This window comes from Dermacentor silvarum, chromosome 1, assembly GCF_013339745.2.
Source record: "Dermacentor silvarum isolate Dsil-2018 chromosome 1, BIME_Dsil_1.4, whole genome shotgun sequence".
Classification (NCBI taxonomy): domain Eukaryota; kingdom Metazoa; phylum Arthropoda; class Arachnida; order Ixodida; family Ixodidae; genus Dermacentor; species Dermacentor silvarum.
This window is the reverse complement of record NC_051154.1, coordinates 53,861,435-53,878,525: the sequence shown is the minus strand read 5'-3', so window position 1 is coordinate 53,878,525 and position 17,091 is coordinate 53,861,435. Positions and strand designations below refer to the sequence as shown.

General features: G+C 49.1%; 1 pseudogene; it reads right to left on the bottom strand.

Annotated features, from left to right (window-relative positions):
- Window positions 1-1,092: 1,092 nt before the first annotated feature.
- Window positions 1,093-2,445, bottom strand: LOC119463411 (GDP-fucose transporter 1-like; annotated as a pseudogene).
- Window positions 2,446-17,091: the final 14,646 nt, after the last annotated feature.

Sequence of the window (17,091 nt, the reverse complement as noted above, 5' to 3'; positions counted from 1 at the left end):
ATCCCCATGGGCAAGAGCATGAGCAGGCATTATATATCAGGAAACAGGTAGCATTCCTATTTCTTCACAATTCAGCATATGCCACAGCTGACGGATGTTTTTTTTTTTTTTTCTTCACATATTTGCCAACCATATCGTGTGATCTATCTAGAAAATCCTAGAAATAAAATAAAAAGAAGAAAACAATAAAGAGAAGGTATCTAATGATTTAGTGGCTAATCAGTGAAAATACTTGTCTATGAGAATCCAAAAACAAAGAAAGCTAAGTTATTAAAACTGACACTATTCTGAAATAACAGTTCATTTTAAATGATTATGGTGCCATGTTGGAGCTCACAGTAAAAAAAGCAGCACCTTAATTTAGTCTGCCCAGTCATAGCATTGTTGCAAAAAAATGGGAATGGTACTCTATAATGTGGTGTGAGACCTCCTGGAAGCTTCACGAAAGGCTCGTGAAATCTTGAATTGTTCCAGACAAGTTAGGCTAACCAAGTTTGTGAACGGCAGATTCCACCAATTCACATAAAACACTTGCCTGCTGCTGACATAAATGTGTATTTAAAAGTTTATACTATCAACATGACCGCCCCCCCCCCCCCCCCTCAAATGAGTTTAGAGCTTCAGGTAAGTTGATATTACTAGAACAATATTTAGGCAAATGGAAATGGCGTGCATGAATGGTCCTGCAAGAACAATGTACACATGTAAGGTGCATCGCTCAGTTTATCACATGGCAATATTTCTACAGGATTTGCTCTAGACTGTGCACCAGGCAACACACACTGTCTTAAGTATCACACAAAAGAGATCCCAATTATACTGAAAGTTATGTGCTGAAATGTACAAAATCCAGTAAAGACAGGTTGAAATCAGACGCTTTTATGCACATTACTTTAACCAGGGTGGCAAATTTTACAAATGAATACAGAAAGTGCCAGAATGAAAAAAAAAAAAAATGATTCAGACAAAACTTGCACTATTCTGGACAGCCTTGCATGAATACGAAGTTTTCATTTCCCACTACTCTACTACACCATAACTCTTATACGTTTCCAAGCATTATCTTCATTACGCCAAACACCTAAATTGCACGATATACCCCACTTGCGTCAGGAACAAAACTATGCAATTTTATCTGAGGTACAATCTTCAATAACTGAAGCTATCAAAAGTACGGCAGCTAGCCTCAAACTTTTATGATAGAGTCCTTGCCTTTGTCTCGGACTTTGTTGTGTTCATGTGGTGTTTCAGCATTTCAAGCTGGCGCACACGCGTGTATGCCGCCGAACCTAGAAGTACCAAACCATTGCTGATCCACCACAAGACGGACTTCACTTCAGAAAACCATATTACTGCAAGTACAGTCTGTGTACAAGCTTTAGCTGTACCACTAACATTGTGGGTGAGTGGTGATGTAACCTGAATTTGCAGCATTGTTACATAGCCAATCAGAAAACCAAAGACTCCACTGACAAGCATAAGACTCCAGAACACAGGGTCCGACAAAAATGGAAAATTATAGATGACGGGTACCTCCCCAAAAAGTATGACTAGGGAAAGAAGAGCAACAGGGCGTTAACGTTGTTATAAAATGTCAGCAGCGACACACTGTCTCCAACCACCGGCAGCATCTTCTTCGTGTAGATACTGTACATCGACAAGGTTGCACTGGCGAGCACACCACAGGTTACACCAAACACCGACAAAGATCCCATGTGACCTTCCTGGTTCACTCCCAGAAGAAAACCCGCCACAATAATGCCGCAGCACGCAACGGCAGGCACTGATGTGGTCTGGCGCAGCACGAAGTAGGTGAACATCACGTTGAAAACAGTCGTTAGTGATCGGCTGACGGTGTAGAAGGCGACGCCAACATGCTTCAGGCAGAGGTTGTTGAATGTCACCATGGCAACAAAAAAAGCAGAAAGCGGCATCAGCTCTTTATGGTATTGAAGTCGTGATTAATCTTCGGGAAATGAAACACGCTCGGAAGCTTCTCGCTGAGGAAGCTCAGTATCACGCACAGAACATAAGACACGAAACACTGAAAGAACGTGATGAACAGCGGGGCATCAAGCTTCCTCTTTTTGTCCGACAGCAAGGTGTTGTTGATGAAACGAGGGATATTGAAATTAGCCAGTATGCACTAACAACACCCGCAATTCGGATGTACTTTATCGCAATCGCCCGGTCGCCCATCGTTCAGTGAAGCTTTCGTGTGACGTCCGCAGGTATATCTGAAGTCACGAAATATGGCGAGTCACCACACCACGACGTTTTGAAGTGCAGCTGTTGGTGTGATAGTTACCCAATACTACACAACACAATTACACTTTTTCAGAACTTCGCTAGAGAATAACGCCAAAAGTGCCGCGTCGCATCTGCGTCGCGTTATCCGCCTCCGCTGCTTTTGGCTTGCAGATTGGATTGACTTTTTAGATGAACCTGGTTGACAGCTCGCCGCCCATAAGTGGTGCCAAATCGGGGCCAAATCCACGTTCCATAGGGTGGCGTCCTCTAGATTTGAAATGCTATTGCTTGTTGAATGGGCCCGGCGCTATTTTGGGAGCCGTAAATACGTCATAGATGTTGAGTTTAGAACATCACCTCAAACTTAGAGTTACTGTATAGGCTAAAGGTTGCCTCTATGAGTGAGGCCCTCAGGGTTTTAATTGCGGATCTCAAAGGCTCTGCTTTTGCTGGTTGAATGCAACGAAAGCGATTTTGGGAGCCAAAAATACGTTATAGACGTCGGGTTTTGGACACCACGCGCATGCAAGCATCAAAAATATGTGTTTTCTAATCAGACGGCTCCATCAGTACAGTTACTAGACTTTTAACGTTGGCCACCACTAGGGCAAACTAGGGCGTGGCAAGGGGCGTAAAGCCCCTTTATATAGGGGCTTTAAAGGGGCGTGGATTTGCACACCACCTATCGCCTCGCTTTCGTACTCTCCATGGCTTTAATTCCCTGTAGAAAACAGAGTGACAGAGTAAAGAAAACAAACCATACTTGGGCTATCCAAATTACAACCTCAGTTTAAGCGAAGGAGGTTAAAGAAAAAGTTTTTCTTTAACCTCTTTGGTTTAAGTCATTCAAAATATGGCATCTATGACACCCATCCCATCACTTTATTACCTTCGGAAATGCTTTTGGTATATATGCTGTAAAAATGCCTTTGTGTAGGTGGGTAACGCTGCACTTTCTTTGAACCAGGTAAAAGATAAGGCGATTTCCTGCACTACCTACACTCGTGCAGTCAGTGCAGGTAAAAAGAATCGCCCAAACTTTGTCAAAAGCATGGCCTTCGAGATTGCCTTTTGTTGCCCCAGAGAGAACCGTCGCCGGAGTGTGAAAAATTTAATCTCTAAGGCCATGCTTTTATGGGTAGGTGATACCCAAACACAGCAGCCATGGAGAGTTCCGGCTCAAGCGATGGCATCTGGCGTTAGCAAGGCACAAAAGCATTGCCGTCGCGTTTCACTTCCGTTATTTTAAGGGAGCTCTTGTTAGCGGTGAGATTTGAGTCAGAAACACATTATGGACGGTATGTTTTGGACACCAACAGTCGGTGACTATGACGTTTTTCGTATTTGGAGCCTGTAGTACACAAAAAGCATGGCTTTCGAGATGGGTACACCGAGGTAGCCATCGCCAGTCTTGCTGTTCAGGGGTGGCTCTAGAAGGGGAAAAAAAAAAAAAAAAAAAGGGGCGTAGGGGGGGGGGGGAGAGAGAGAAGCACTTCACTTGTAAGTATTACGGAGGTGTCTAGGCACGTCAATCTCCTTGATCTTCACTCCAGCTCCGATTCCGGCCTCTGGAACCACCCAGTGCACCCTCGCCAGTCGACGCAGCACACCAGTGAGATCCTTGAACACTACACGCTTTCGCTCGACCGCGCGGCACGCCACCGTGCGGATCTTGGCCGCACACTCCTCCGTCGCGCCGGTTCGCCTACCTTGGTTATAAAGCTGAAGCACCTGCTGCTTCGCTTCCTCATCACGGCACAGTGCCAGCACGTAGAGGGCCGTTTGGGTGTTCAGTTTGAACAGAACGTCTTCCGGCAGTGATGCATCACTTGTAACAGTAGGTTCGGGGCCGACGGGCAGAGACCCGGGTCGCTGGTCATCCACCGAGGGGCTCGTTGTCACGGTAGACACGTCCGACGAAGCACACGTCGTCGCGACGCGGTGGCGTGCCTGGGACGCTGTGTCTCTAGCGGGAAAGTTCTCGTGCAACACGATCACATCGTCGTCGTGTTCGTCGTCGTTGCCAATTCCCGCGCTGTCGATGGAAAAGATTCTGTGTCTCGCTCGCAGTCCACCTCGCTCGACAAAGAAATGACCGCTGTCTCTGGCTCGCAGTCCACCGCGCTGGACAAAGAAATGACCGAAGGGCAAAGTCGCGCTTCGCCTTCAGCTTCCAGCTCGAACAAAGCGGAGACCGCTGGAGCATCGGTTTTCCTATGTCGGTTCGCCTGGCGACTAATGGAGGTCATGTCGGTGTCGGGAAACGAAGATTGCAGCCACTGGATAACCGCGACTGAGGCGTCTTTCGCCGGACAGACGAATGGGGCCTGCGGGTCAGTCGGCACGGCATTTCTGTCAAAACTACAAGAGGGTCCAGCTGCTGTGTCAAGATCGTTATCGAAACCGTCTTTCTCTTTGTTGTCGCCGTAAACTCTTGGTGAAGTGAACGCGACTCCTTCGACCGCGTGGGCATGCATTGAGTCTGAGGGAATCCGTCTGTTGTCAAGTTCAGTTGCTTCATCATGACCAGTTTTGATAACCTTCTGTGTATTCTCATCATGAACCTTGGGGGAAGAGAACACCGCTTCTTGAATCGTGCGGGCTTGCTTTGTGTCCGAGGGATTCTGGATCCGAGACGAACGTTGAGTAGGACTGTCGGTATCGGGACTTTGAAAGCATGTAGGCGGGACAGGATCGTGATCTTCTGTATCGTCGACATCACTAACAGCAGACTGCAGATGCACATGCTCGTTAGTCAGCTTTAGTGCCTGGAGACGTATACGTCTTAGCATATTTGCAATAGCAACTTCCGCTTCTGTGTAGTCCATAGTGCCCGTTTCTTTATCGGGCTGGTGTTTAGTTCCTTCGTATGGACGAGAGTCCGTCGGGGCGTCAACCCTTGTGGCCAGTGCCAGGGAAGCCTCCACGTTCTGCGTGCATAGCGAATTGTCGCTCTTGTCACTGGTGCGGACTACCGCCGATTGTTCTGCTGCGCCACAACTAAGCTGATTTCCGTGACCTGCAGGAATCCTTCTGTTATGACTCGTAAAAGGTTGGCGCCTGTCACCGCTGGAAGGCCGCAAGAACGCATGATGTTTTTCGAGCTCGTTTGGTTCCTTCGAAGCAGACTTGCCTTCGCTCTTCCAGTGTTTGTCCTGCAAGGTGCGCTTAGGGAAAGCGCATGGGTCAACGTCTGAGGAAAATTTGCCTTTGGATCTGACCCTCACTTCTTCCTTAGACCCGGTATCGGTAGCCTTCCTTCTACAACCTTGTTTAGTTTCTGTCTTCGCATCAGCAGTAGCTGACTTGAGGATTTTGGGCAACTTGCCTTCACCGTTGCTCTCTGATGAGCCGGCACGCTTTGTTCGGAAGTACGTTTCGGTCCCATCCCTGTATGCGCCTCGCGAGCTGCCTCCGTGTGACGCGTTTGCGCTTCTCTTTGCCCCGTCTGCAGCAACACCGCTGGCAGTGCTCGGTCTGTCTCTCGACTCGCATCGACCACAAGGCCCTGCTTCTGCACGGCGTCGTCTGTCCCGCTTGCCACCACGTTCACGACATTCGTCTTCACCAGACCTAAACGAGCCATGACGAGTGCTCTTGCGCTGCGTGTGCTGCCCGCTGTGCATCTCGTCTCCAAACATCACTTCATTCCGCAGAAACGAAGTCTCATAGTGAGCTCGCCCTGCAATGGCGGAGCCGTCGCCCTGTTGATCCGGTCGGTGGAGTTCCTGTCTGTCTTGCGCGTTGGCCGAAATGCCGCCGTAGCTTCGTGGTGACTGGCGTGGAACGTACGGGGTGCTGCTGCCCGCTTGCTGGTTGTGTACCCAGTCGCCCTGAAGGCGAGGAGGAGGTCGGTTATAGAAGCCGCCCCGGTCGCAGCGTCCTCCTCCGAAGAGAAACGGTGTCTGCGTAGGAGTTCCATGCCTGGGGGATGGCCTCCACTGCGTCGGATGACCGCGAACGGTCCACGGTGGCGGCGGTCTACATTGCAGCAACGGCGGCCGCGGCCAAGGGCTGAAGCACGGACTCAAGCCGCCGCCTCCGCGGAGCGACGCGTTGCCTCCGTCGACTCCACGCGGCCGAAACGGTCGCCTCCAGCCGCGGTACGGCACAGGCTGGCCGGGGAAAGCTTGCGTAATTGCCGAACAGAGAGTAGTTGGGTTCGCGGGAAGTTCCAACGGCGCCGGCGTCGTCATTTCGAGAGGCGCAGTGGCTTCTTCCGTAGGCGCTGTAGTAAACATGGCGCTCGCGATGGTCCCCGTCATGGACTTCAAAGTATCGAGGCACCTCCGTCGGTTCGAAGAATGCCTCTGCCGGTGCTTGCAAACAGCCGTCGCCAAACGTCCGTTGGTCGTGGCTATCAGACAACAACCATATCTCCGGGTCTAGGCGGTTGGTCGGGGTGAGAAAGCTCGGTCGTGCCTCGCTGCTGGCCATGGCGTCTTTATGAGACGCGTTCGAATGTTCTATTGCGTCTCCTTGCGGGCACGCGACCCGCAGCCTCAAACGATAATGATGATGGTCCTCTTTTATGGCTCGTGCCCACAAAGACTTTCGCTCCTCACCCAACTTCTTCGTCTTCCACGGAGGTAGATTGTAGTACTTATAGAAGAGTTGCCGGGGCGGCGTATATTGAAAATCTAGAAGGCTGCCTTAGCAACCGCGGTTGAACGCGAGTGGCTGAAACGCCACCGGTGATGCTCTGATGTCACGCCGGGAGTATTATTGACTTTGCGTGTCGTCCACGATAGGTTAGGTTAAGTTAGCGTAAAATGCGACAGGTGGTGCGGTGTACTCTTACAGCGGTTGCGAAGGCCGTCAACACCGGCGGCGTTTCAGCCAATCGTGTTCAACCGCGGTTGCTAAGGCACGTTGCCTTCTAGGTTTCAACATATGCTGCCGGGCGTGTTGCGCCTTAGTTTTATTGCGACGTTTTATTGCGACGCAAGTAGTGCATTTGCGCCGTCGATGTTGGCGTTGGCGTCGTCATGCTGTCCTGCTATCCACGACGTATGCGGGGCCCGAGCGTGGTGAATTAGCATGCCTCCAGAGTGTCGAAGTGCGTTTGACTCCAAAAGACAAGACGACGCACCGTCCCGCGCCACGCAATGGCTCTGTCGGAGCCACGACTTACTGGAACTACAGACCTGCACAGATGTCCGGCTTCTATGGGAGCAGCTTGCGCCCACTTTCGTTCAACCGGTGGCCATAGGTGGCGCTTTTATAACCTGTTCGTCTGCTACTCGGCGGGTGGCTGGGCGGCGTTCGAATACATTTTCCTTCCTCCATGTTCGAATGTGTGCGCCTGCTCTTCTGTAGCGGGCTGCCAGCATATGTGACAATTTCTTACGGAGACAACAGCTAGTGTGTAAAAATTGTTGAAGTGTACTCATTGTATTGGTATGTATTAACGCGTAAAAGAGTACACGAATGCTTTCCAGGTTTGATATTATGCGGAAATTCCGCGCCGCTCCACACAAGAAAAAAAAAAAAAAAAAAAAACTCACTGATGGAGTGATTGTTTACGTGTTTGTTCGGCCCGTCAAATATGCATTGCAAAGCTTTTATGAAACTGAAAACCGATGCTAGAGTCCTTGCTTTGTTCTGATTTACATGATGGCACACAGCAAATATACCACAATGTGATCGTTTACTTTATCCCATCTGTAATTAACTCAAGCAAGCTGCATGTAGCTAAAGCTGAAGTTACATGCCTTCTGCAGCGTCTGCAGATTCACGCAGTTTGTGTGTGGTCTGCGTATACATATCGTCTGCGTGATTCTTTTAAATGTCCTTGTTCATATCAACATATCAAGTTCTTTATTATTGTATTTCTTTATTACTCCGTTGTACTATATTTTATCCTATGAATCTTCTGGTAATCAGATTTTTTTCCTCTACTACGAAGGCAACGGGAGGAAATGTTATCGTCTGCCGGCTGTACTTGTTGTTTTCCTTTCTTGCACCGCTCTTCCTACTGTACCTCGTGATTGAAATGAGAAGCAATCATTCGCAAATTTTCTTTTCTTTTTTATTTTCGTGAATTTGTGCATTTACAAACAACGTAAACGATCTGGGGCTGCCGAAATAGCGGCACGAGCGCTGGAACAGATCGCAGAAGCAGACGACAGCGAACAGGTTATAACTAGCGCCACTCTGCTCATACGTTCTATCCTTAGCGGGAAAAGGAGTGAACTAGACCAGGGGTGCTGGAGCAGGGAGATCTGTGCAGGTCTGTAGTTCAGTAGGTCGTGGTCGGAGCCGCGACAGCATTTCTGGCTTCCAGTGTTGTCATGAGTGTTCTGCGCACACACTTTAGTGTTCCTGCTGAGAAGCTCTGGGCATACCATGCCGTGGGGCAGTTAAACTTGTGTGCCCTTTCTGTGGACGCTGATAACTGACGACGGCTTTCCTTCGGTCTCATCTCGTGCAGTACACCTTGGCGCGACACCTACAACGCCGCTGGTACTAGCTATTCTATCGCTGACAGAGTGCGCTATTTGCCCAGAGATCTTTGAGTAGCGCCTGGTCGCGTGTGACATGATTGGAGGGACTGAGATGCCGCGTCGCGCGTGCACTCGCTACGTTAAGCGACGCTGTCAGCCTACCTATTCTGCTCGAATTTTATAGCAAAGGTGTATAGCTCTACCACGGCCGCTCGATGAAACGCACGAGGTGCGGCCTGCCACGTCGCGCGGCGAAGTATGGGCGGAGCTGTGAAGCGAAAGTTGACATTTGCCGCCGCTTTTTTAGGGGTGGCGCTACTGCTGCGGGACTGCTCTCCCTCCGGGAAGGCGCCGCGGAAGAGATTTCGCGTCTTGCCTGCACGCCTTTTGTCCGCACACGTGGTAATCCTTGTCGCGTTACATGTGGCACTATCCCGCGCAACTGTTGCGTGCCGCTGCGTGTTACTAACGCAAGAAAAAGATCCAGTAATCCGGTACCCTGAGTTTCCGAGCGACGTAGAACATCGTAAAGCATGGCTGGAAAAACATTTCGCGACAGGAACAAGTGGCAAAGGAAGCATTTGGGAGCCGAGGGACACGTTTTTAATTGGTATGTTCGCTTCACTTCACCGACGGCCACACCGAGGAACTGTGTAAGGTGTTTCTAAGCAAATTGTTACAACCGCTACTGGCGAACTGGACCGGGGACCTGAATGCAACTGTGGAGCTGTTAAATCTCGCCTACAAGCTTCCGTCACGGAAGGTAGTACGATTTTAAAGCTGTTGAACGAGGTGCTTTTCCATTGCTTCACATCGTGTGAATAAAGAAAATACAGCTTCCCTCGATTTTTTTTTTCACCATAGCAAGTGCTCTATTCACGCTGAACTACTTCTTTTCACTGCATCGTCTTTACATAAATATGTCACAGGCCGGCAATGTGGCTGAATGTATGATCCGTTATAAACTGCTACCTACCCCATTTTTCTAGAAAGGTGAAACTAAAGAAATCTACCAGAAAATAGTTATACAAACCTATGTCATTACGCACGCATTTGTAAGAAGTTTCATAAAACCTTTTTTTTTTCTCTTTTTTTTACCAGCAAACAAGCACGTGAAGCGAGGCAAGTAAATAAGCACACTCAACAAAAGCGCCCACTGCATCAGCAGTACTGCCTCTCATAAAGAACTCGCCATTTCTCTTAAACGATGGTCATAAGGCTCGAAACCAGCGGCAGAAGTGTGCCGTCCTGGCCTATGTGAGCCTATAAGCGGCCCAATACCGACTCCTGGGTATAATGATATCCTTGCAGGCCGCGTTGATATTTTATTTTATATTTTGGCAAAAAAAGCACAACTCTCGCGTCAATAAAATATAAACGCGAAGCGCGGACGCTGCGCGAAGCATGCGGACGGCGCACAAGAAACGCTCTCACCCGCGCGCCTGTCCCGGAGCAGTGGCGCCGCTGCGGTGGCGCGGAGAACTAGGCGCCTCACACCGGTTTCGGGCGACGTGGCAGGCCGCACCTCTTGTGTTTCATCGAGCGGCCGTGGCTCTACCTTCCAATGGGTCTTTCATGTCCGTAGGCAAAACCTCGGGAGGCGCGCGCGCCGGATGCCCGCTGGGCTCCTTGCAGCACGGGCAGATGGCGCTCGCTACCACGGCAGCGGAAGCAACATTGAAGCAACAAAGTAACTGGAACGCCCATGTATTTCCTCCCACACTTTGGGAAATAATATCTCGAAACTAGTGTCATATCCTGGAAAAAAATTTCAAGTGGATGCGCTTGCAAACTCACCGGCTATCATTCGTAAATTGCAATATGTGTCATAAAGCAATTAACTAAGAAGTTCATTAGTGAATTTTTGATTGTTAGTTGAAAATTATGTGTTCCGATTTCTCGTGCTACTAATGCCCGCCTCATCGAATAACCCAGTTCAATGTTAAGAATCATGCTACCTGCCACAGGCGATTTTAAAAAATTACGTAAAACTTGAACACGCTGTATATTAACGTTCTCCTATATATAAATGGTTCTATTATCGCGGAATACAGCTGTGTAGATCGACAAGTCACTTCTCTTCATCCCCGAGCACGCGAGGGAATATTCAACTACGGTATGTTGATTTACTTGCTCAGGTTTTTTTTTTTTTTTAGTAGCTGCCAAGTTAAAAGTGAGCGTACAATTGATTACATGATGGAATATGACAGTGTCACACAGCGCTCGGGTTGTTCATTCTGTGTTACGTCGTTGTTCCATTGATGAAAAAAGGCGGCGAAGCAGTGCCCCCGGGCCCGACCAGGTTACTTACAAACTCTTAGCTAATCTCAAAGATCAGGCTCTAGAGACGCTTCTAGACCACTTCAATGACTTATGGACATCACGCAAGCTATCGCAAGAATGAAAAACAGCCGAAGTACGCTTTATCCCCAAACCGGGCAAGTCCCCGCACATTGACAACCTGCGGCCGATATTCGTCGAATTATGCATAGGCATGGTCGTGGAAAGGATAGTTCTCAAACGCCTCCAACAACACCTGGACGAAAGCCAGCAAATGTCAGACACCATGTTTGGCTTTATACGACATCTTGGGACCCAGGACGTGCTAATTCAATTGAAGGAGAAGATCGTCGTCCCTGCCACGTGCCACTCACCACGGGACATTCTCGCGCTAGACCTGAAGGGGGCATTTGACGTCGTGGCACACGAGGCGATCCTTCGGAATCTCAACAACACAGGCTGCGGGGAGAGAACATGCAATTACGACGTTGATTTTCTATCTCATCGCACAGGCATACTCAAGATCAGGCATACGCATATAGCAATTGACCCCATCACATTCGGAAGCAGCGACACTCCTCAAGGCGCAATTCTCTCCTCGCTTCTTTTTAACATCATGCTCCTAAGCCATGCACCATACACAGATGATGTGACCCTATGTTTAGGTACAGACTCGCTCGGTGGCCTGCAAGACACCATTAAATTGGCAGCGGACACGGTAAACAAATAAGCAAAGGAGAGCGGACTTGTCTGCCTGCCTCAGAAGTCAGAGCTTCTTGTGGTCCAGGGGCATTGCACCAAGGATGAAAATAGCCTACAGGTCATCCAAGAGGGACCGGTTATAAAGCCCTGCAAAACCCTCAGAATCCTGGGACTACTGATACAAGCTGATGCAAAATGCAACCAGATGCTCCAACGCCTCTCCAGGACGACGCAGCAAGTCTCACACATGGTTCATAGAATAACAAACAGACACCGAGGCATAAAATAGAACGGCACCAGCCACCTTGTTAGGCTTCATGCTCTGTAGGGTGATGTATGCAGCACCAAATGTGGTACTGACGAAAGCGGACAAAGACAAATAAAGCAAACACATTCGAAAAGCCACAAAGCATGTTCTTGGTCTCCCTACCCACGAAACACAAAACGTCTTGAAAACTTCTCGGAACGGCTACAAATGGCTATAGATGTCTTGGTCTACGCGAAGATGTTAAACAGATGTTCTTGGAAACATTATGTAACAGGAAGTACGGTTAATCAAATATGCTATTGTGTTTCAGCTGTGGTAACAGCCCACCTCTGGCGTCACCGGAGTATACTTTGGTAAACGTCTTGAGAGCGTATAACTCAATAACTTTTTTAGATGTTCTTGTCGGAAAATGTGCGACATGCTTGGGCGTGCGCGTGAAAGTGAAAAAGATTTAAAATGCGCGTGCCCGATGCGCAGCGTTACATTCCGTGCGACTTTAACAAGCCATATGCAATCCGTTAACGTCGCATCGTATAGCCGTTCGCTGCTTTCCCCCTTTGGGTGAACAAGCAGAAAAAGCCTGCGGGGTTATTTGATTCCTTTCCGATTTTTTCACTCGATGAGTCTGCCACGACAGTCAAAATTTAGAAAAAAAGAAAACGGCCGGGCACGCACGTGCGCGCCCGTTCAGCAACCTTATCAGAGCCGTGCCTTCGTTTCCCTTTGCGTGAACAAGCGGTGAAGAAGCCGGAATTGCGATATCACCAACAGGTCTGGCTGCGCGCAGTCGCAAACGTGCACTCCGTTTGAGCGAACTGCTATCTGCTCTTGGACGTACGTGTCTTGGACCGCACCAGGGGGGCGGCGCTAAAGTTTCCGCGAGCGATTCAAAGGGGCCGTGCTCATGCTTGCAAGCGTTCGCTCGCCAGTGCTCATGCTTCTCTTCCCAAGTCTTTAGCTCACGTTCAAGCCTTGACCAGCACCTGCAGATACGGTGCAGTTCCTTACGGTACGTATACGTTTACCTGCTACAACTTGCATGGCACTTTTGTTTTGGCGGGCCCGTGCTGGTGCGAAGTTTAGACTCGAATATATTTGCATGCACGGTATGTAGCAGAACGTTCTTTTGTGATCTGGGAGGTAAACAACATAATTGGTTGAATGTTTACAGAAATTCTAGCTGCGTGTGGCCTTTAAGATGACAGCAGCGTGCTGCATTGCGTAGTATACCGGGACTTTGCTCTCGTGGCTTCTCCTCTGTGTAGCTTCCAGCACGCTAGCAGGCAGGAAAATAGTCTTGCATTGCTGTGGTAACTTCACTTATAGTTGGAGGATTGGAAAACTTTTTGCGGCATGAGATTCGTGAGACGACGTCCTTTAATATAGCGAGGCCATTCTATGATTAGTTAAATGTTTAGGGTCCCTTTAGGAAGAGAACGGGTTTATTGACATGTGGTACAATACCGCAGGGATATTGTAAGAGGCACTCGGAAGGAGCAGTTGCCGGCCTTGATTGTCGGGCTAAGCCCACCTGTTGCTACAACTCACCAACACCACTGTATCGAGCAATGCTTGTAAGCCATGCGTGCGCATGTGCCACTGCCAGTGAAACTAACCATAGATAAAGACCACAGGTTGTTATCATACAGCTTGCTATATATATATATACATTCGTCGTCTGAATAAACGCTCTTCTTGTTACTGGCTTCCACTCGTCAAACTCGTCACTGATACATGGTGTCAGAAGCGGGCGCGTCGCTCCGCGGCGTAGATGTAATCGGCCTACGAACAGCAAGCAGCAACCGGTGAATGTGATTCAAAGCCAGGACATGGAACTTCTCAAGGCACCAGAACCCTTGCTGCTATCCGGAAGCACGGCAAAGAACTGGGAGAAATACAAACAGAAGTTCGAGCTGTTCTTGGAGGCGACAGCATCAGCGAAGGAATCCAGGACTCCAGCTGTCAAGACCGCGCTTCTGCTGAGCTTCGCGGGAGACGAAGCGCTCGAGGTATTCAACAATTTTTCTTTTGAGGAGGGTGAAAGCAAGCAAGATTATGAGACCGTTGTAAAGAAGTTCACTGAATATTTCCAGGAGCAGCAAAATGAGGTTTTTGAGAGATACCTGTTCCGGACAAGAACACAAGCGGAAGGCGAACCCTTTGAGCATTTTCTACGTGACCTCAAGAGACAGGCACGCAGCTGTAACTTCGAGCCCTTGACCGAGTCCTTGATCCGAGACCAGATTGTCTTCGGCACAAACAACACCAAGCTGCGGGAGAAAATGCTCAAGAAAAAGGACCTAACGCTCCTCAAGGCAGGGCACATATGCCGAGCCGCGGAAGTATCCGACCAGCAGAATAAAGCGTGGTCCCATGCAGACAACCAGATAGCCGTGGTCAAAAAATCGCAACAGCACGTTTGTGCCAAATGCAATCGTTCCCACACGCGTGCTAGGTGTCCAGCCTTCGGAAAGACTCGCTTCGTGTGTAAATTAAGGAAAAAATCACTTCGCTATGTGTTGCACGAAACGACAAGTAGACGATGTGCACGAAGACAGCGATGACTTTAGTGTTTTGGATGTGAAAATTTGCAATGTCAACCGCAAGGAAGATTGGACAGTTAAAGCACAGGTTGCGGGTCAAATGGTGGTGCTTAAGGTTGACACAGGTTCCCAGGCCAATCTGCTGCCTTACTCCGTCTACCGAAGGTGCAAGGGGGACCTGAAGCTTGACCCAAGCTGTGCTGTCCTGCGGTCATATAGCGGGGGTGTTATCAAGCACGTCGGCGTGGCAACGCTGCAAGTTGAGATGAATCATCGGTCCTGTAGCATCTCCTTTTTCGTGGTGAAAAAGAGCAGCCCCGCTATTCTGGGATTAGCTGCAAGTGAAACTCTGGGTCTGGTGTCGCGCAACGTAGACACGCAAAGAGGGCACCTCTGACATTATGGAGGAATTCCCAGATTTATTTCAGGGAACTGGCTGCTTGCATCGACAGTACCACATGGTTTTGCGCAAGGATTCAGCACCAGCAGTAATGCCAGCGCGGCGAGTACCACTGGCACTACGAGGACCACTACGAGATGAGCTCGACCGGATGGAAAGAGGCGGCATCATACAGAAGGTCAGCGCGCCAACGGACTGGGTGAGCCCTCTAGTCATCGTAAGAAAGAAAAACGGAAAGCTGCGTTTGGTGCATGGATCCTCGGAATATCAATAATTGTCTAAAGCGGGAACATTATCAAATGCCAAGGCGGGAAGATATTGAAGCTGAGTTAGCAGGGGCCCAATATTTCTCTTGCCTTGATGCAAACTCCGGTTTTCACCAAATCCCTTTAGACAATGCAACGTCATATATCTGCACATTCAGCACACCGTTCGGGCGATACCGTTTTTTAAGGCTTCCGTTCGGTATAGCGGCCGCGCCAGAAGTTTTCCAGAAGGCGATGAGCGAAATCTTCGACCGAGCTGCGGGAGTGCACGTGTATGTTGACGACGTCTTAATCTATGGAGCTACAAAAGATGAGCACGATGCGCGCCTCCGGCATGCTTTGCAGTTGTCCAGACAGGCAGGTTTGACGTTTAATGCTGATAAATGCAAGATCAGGCTCACTGAAATTGATTTCTTGGGTGACGTCATATCCAAAGAGGGCATAAAACGAACCCTTTGTTGAGCACATCTCTGGGCGAATTACCTCACCTGGTAGACAAGGCGGCAGTACACCGGATGCTAGGCGTGGCGAACTACTTTGGCAAATTCATACCCAACCTGGCCGATAAGACGAACCTGCTGTGCAGCCTTTTAAAGAAACACACCATTTTTGAATGGACAGAGAACCATGCGTGCGAGTGGGCAGTTATTTGTGAGCATCTAAGCAAACCACCACTGCTCGCCATCTTTGACGCGTCCAGAGAAACAAAAATCTCTGCAGATGCTTCAAAATGCGGGCTAAAAGCAGCTCTTCTGCAACGTGACGGTGACGCTTGGCGGCCAGTTGCCTATGCATCCCGCGCTATGAGCGCTGCAGAACAAAGATACTCTCAGATCGAGAAAGAAGCGATGGGAATTACCTACGGCTGCGAAAAGTTTCACCAGTTTGTATATGGACGCAAGATTGTTATTGAAACTGACCATCGTCCGTTAATTGCCATAGCTACAAAAGCTATTGGTGATATGCCTCCGCGACTTCAGCGTTTCTTTCTGCGTTTGTTCACCTATGACTTTGATCTTCACTTCGTGCCAGGCAAACAGCTGTTCCTGGCGGACATGCTGTCAAGGGCATCACCAACTGCCGCAGGGGATACCGATGGATTCAACGAGGACGTGGAAGTCCATGCAACAAGAATTGTCCGAGTTGGTAAGCAAAAAGACCATGGATCGCCTGAAAAACGAAACGGCAGCCGATACCGAGTTGCAAGCTGTTATCAACCACTTAGGCGGCAAGGGAAAGCTTGAAGGCACATTGAAACCATTCGCATCAGAGTTGTCACTCGTAGAGGGCATTTTATTTAAGGGATGCAAAGTGGTTATCCCTAAGTCGTTGAGGCCAGAAATACTCGATCGCATTCATGAAGGGCACTTGGGTATGAATAAGTCCAAAGCAAAAGCTCGACGTTTGGTTTTCTGGCCAGGGCTTAACGTGGACATCGAGAAGATGCTACAGCGCTGTGCAGCCTGCCGCAAGTACGCTTACGCGCAGCAAAGTGAGCCTCTAGTTTTAAGGCCCGCATCGCAATACGCGTGGTACAGAGTCGGAGTCGACATCTTCCAGCAAGGTGGAAGTTCATACCTTTGTGTCTTCGATGCTTTGTCCAATTTCCCAAAAGTCGAAAGACTAACTGACTTGACCACCCTATCTGCAATCGAAAAGCTGAGTGCCATTTTTGCTAGATATGGCATCCCAGTAGAAGTTTGCAGCGATAATGGACCTCAGTTTTCATCCTATGAATTTGCACATTTTGCCTCCAGGTACGACTTCCAGCATGTGACGTCTAGCCCCAGATTTCCTCAGTCCAACGGTCTCGCTGAGAAAGGCGTTCAAATTGTAAAACGAATCATGAAGAAGACGGCGTAAACAAAACAGGACTTCTGGCTTGGGCTACTCAGCTACCGTTCGTCACCCCTCGAAGATGGTCGTTCACCGGGTG